The following is a 3960-nucleotide window of genomic DNA, read 5'->3' on the forward strand; positions in this document are numbered from 1 at the left end:
CTCTTCCTTCCCATTCCCTCCCCCTTAGGTCACAACCTGTCAGAACTGGAAGACACCTTAAATGCCTTTCTCTTTTAACAAAGAAAGACATGGAGGCCTGGAAAAGGGGTTGCCGGCGGTCACACCACCAGTTAGTGGCAAAATCTGCCCATCCATTCTTCCCTCAAACCCAGCTCCCTACTGGCTGAGTGGGCAACACACCCAGCATCCACCCCCTCCCCCCAGCTTCTCTCGATATTGTTTTTCAGGCTTTCGGGTGTGCCTGAGGCTAATTTACTTAAACTTTTCCTCAAACAGCTATTGTTTGGTGGGGGTGGGACCTGGGGTTGCACAGTAAGGCCCGAGGAGAAGTTTGTGGGAAATGCACTTCCTTAGTTTCCTGAGGACGTTTCCAGAAGTCCCCTTGCTGTCCGTGGTTGTGGGGCAGGGGCTAAGCACAACACAGGGTGGAAACTCTCGGAGGAGGTTCGGAAGAAGGAGGCCCCTGGGAGACAGACACAGATGTGAGGTAGGAGGGCCCCCCGCGTAACCTCTCTCTGAGGTGCGCTGGCGTAGCCTGGTGTGTGGTCTTGAGGAGAGCACAGAGACGGGACACCAAACAGAAGGACATCTTGTCCTGTGGCCCTCCCCTTGGTAGTGCCCTCTGGGGGTTAGGGGCGGGAAGGGCAGCATACCAGGAATGATGGGAAGTGATTAGGAGAAGTGGCTGGCTCGCGGCAGTGCTAGGGGTGATGCCTGGAAGCCCCTGGTGCATGTGCGGCAGTAGGACGGGATCACACGTGTATCAGTTCTGTAGATGATCACCTGCAGGTGTTCCCTTTATCCTCGTCCCCTCCCCTTGATGTTGGGCTGTCCTGTGACTTGTTTTGGCCAAAGGAATGGAGCATAACATTAGCAGAAGCTGTAAATGTGCTCGTGTGGTTGAGCTTCACCCTGACACACAGAACACGTCCTGAGCGTCCACTAGTCTCAGAATTCAGAGACGCGTGGAGCAGATGTGAACACGACCCACAGTCTGAAGCAGAGCCACCGCAGCCCACTTGCAGGCCTTTGAATGAGAAATAAACATGATCACCATCTGAGAGTTTGAGGCGTGGCCAAGAGCAAATCCTAGAATACAGGTTCCTTTGTGAGTAACAGAAAATACAAATGAATTGTGCCGTAAATCAAAACGGTTTTATTTTCTCACATAAAAAGTCCAGAGGTAGGCCATCCAGGGGAGTTATCCAGACCCAAGACCCTACCAGCTTTCTGGTTCATCAGAAGCTGTGGCCCTCAGCTTTGTGGTCAAAGTGATGTGGATGCTCAAGGTCCAACCATCATGTCCACGCTCCAGCCAGGAGGAAGGAGGGGGGGAGGGGGGGAAGAAGAGGATACCCATCTCTCTAAAGAGACTTCCTAGAAGTTTTTGCACACCAGAAGTAATTTTCCAAGTATTTACAACATGGATTTCAATTAATCAGAATGGATGCCCTCTGTCAACAACAGGTACTTCTGTACCTGTACTTGTGGGTTGTCCTGATCACATCTTTCCACTTACAAATCTCATTGGCCACAGCTCAGTCACATGACCACACCTAGCTTCAAGGAACACTGGGAAGTGTAGTCTTTATTCCAGACGACCATGGGCGTACTTACCTACTATCAAAGAAGGGGAGGAGCTTTAAAGTGGCACAGCTAGCATCTCTGCCACACTATGGAAAGTACTTAAAGCTCTTGGTACAGGTCCACAAGCCCTTGCCACAATTTGAAAAAAAATTTTCTGAAAACAAGTATTTTTCAGAAATCATTGGCTGGCAAAATTTGACCTGAAGTGTCTGTTTATCCCTCTTGTGAATATTCATATATTTGCTGCAGAAATATAAAGTTTGATCATGAGGTGCTGCCCTGGATCCCTCTAGGGTATTTGTATGTGTGTGTGGTACACACGCAAGTACAGTATTACCTGTAAAATCTTTTAAAAGTGTGAATTTGAAACCCATTTGGCTCAGAGTTTTGGATAGAGTGATCATACATCCCAGTTTGCTTGGGATATTCTGGTTTACCCTTGTCCTGGTGAAATTACTAATAGCTCTCCCAACTTTCACTTTCACAATTGCTCAGTTTGGATGATAAATTATAGGGTCAACCTATGTACAAACTAAGCTCTCAGTTAATGGCAGCAGTCATTACTGTTCCCCAGCAGAGCTCCTGTAGTGCCTCTTGATATATACAGATATGCTAAAATGTTTCTTCAAGTAACCATTCAGTTCCTCACGGCTAAGCAGTACCCTCCTGCCGGTTTTGTCTCCATTCTTCATGAATTGGCTTCCAAGATAGTGTGGCAGTCAGTTTCATCCCAGCCACCTCTCAGAGAGCACAGGCTTGGAAGCAATGAACACTAAATCAAGGCGGTTTTACTGAATCAGGAAAATGACTAGCATATTCTGAACCTTGGCAGACTCTTCTTTCTTCATTCCTGGCGAATTTAAGAAATAGGTCTGGAGATGCCTGTGGATGCAGCAGAATTCCACAGGCATGATACCCTCTTCGCACAGCAGAGATGTAAGGAAAACAGCTGAGTCAAAAGGCCTTTTCTTGCTTTCGTTAATTGCCCTCTGGGTCTCATGGCCAGGATCTCAACTGTGAGCAGGGCCAGCCCTGGACAAGGCCATAGAAGGCCCCCTTCTGTTCTCTTCCCCTCCACTCCCTTGGCATCCATGTACCCTCTTAGCTTTCCCACTGCGAGATGCAGAGAAGTGGATCCCAAACTTGGCTGGTCTTCACTCAGGCCTGGGGTGTGTGCGAAGAGAGATTGGTGAGACGTGCCCAAGGTCAGTGATTTGGAAGTTTGGCGCCAAGCCCAGGAATCTGTGTTTTAACTATTCCCCTGGTGATTCTGAAGAGCAGCCCAGTTTAAGAAACACTGGCATAGTGCAATGAGCAAGGACTTTGGAATCAGACAAAGCTGAGTTCAAATTTAACTTCTGTCACTGTGGTCTGGGGCTGTTTCTAAGCTTCTCTGAGTCTCAATCTGCCCATCTGTAAAATTTCAGGAAAATAATGTATTTTATTTTATTTTTAAAAGAATTAAAAAATCTCCTTTGAATATGTAGTTACATTCCTTTTTTTTAATGCTCAGTGTTTTTATTGTGTTCACGCATGTGGGATCTTAGTTCCCTGACCAGGGATCAAACCCGCACCCCCTGCAGTGGAAGTGTGGAGTCTTAACCACTGGACCATCAGGGAAGTCCCAATGTATTTTAAATTTAAAAAATGTTTTTCAGATCGAAAGTCTATTCTTCTCAAACATAAAATCAGACACTCCCCAGGTAGCTCATTAACACACTGGGAGAACCAAGGAGAATCTCATTGCTGAAAAGAACAGGTATAGGCTTGCCTCCCACCTTGTCCTCTGCTTCCCTCCCATCCGGGAGAGCAAAGGGCAGAGTTCATGACCTCAAGGTGACAACAAAAGCAGATTTGTCTATGCTTGGCAGGAAGTGTGCAGTCAACAAATATTTGTCGATTGCTTGCTTGATTTTATGTTTTTGTTTACCCAGTTTCCTCTAAAATCTTTAGGAATCTAATTCTTTTTTGTGGGAAAGGCATGGTGGGAGAGAGGTGAACTGTGGGATTAAATAATATTTTTTAGATGGCTTTTATATTTCTGCCGTATTTGTGGCAATATGTCTTAATGAGAGAGGATGGTCTTTAGAGTCTGATGGATTTGGTTTTAGATCCTGCCTTCACCATGTTGTCAGGACAAACTAAACTCTTAGTGGATTAACACGGTGAAGGTTTACCTCATCCAAGTCACAGTCCAGAGCAGGGAGCAGAGGACAAGGTGAAGGGTGCTCTGTTCCATGTAGTCACTCAGGGAGCAAGCTCCTCCCATCTTTATGGCTTCCTGGTGCCCTGGGTCATCCAGATAGTGATGGGAAAGGGCATGATGGACCAAAGTTTTTATGCACTAGGACC

The sequence above is a fragment of the Phocoena phocoena genome, chromosome 1 (genome assembly GCF_963924675.1).
Source record: "Phocoena phocoena chromosome 1, mPhoPho1.1, whole genome shotgun sequence".
In the NCBI taxonomy this organism is placed as follows: domain Eukaryota; kingdom Metazoa; phylum Chordata; class Mammalia; order Artiodactyla; family Phocoenidae; genus Phocoena; species Phocoena phocoena.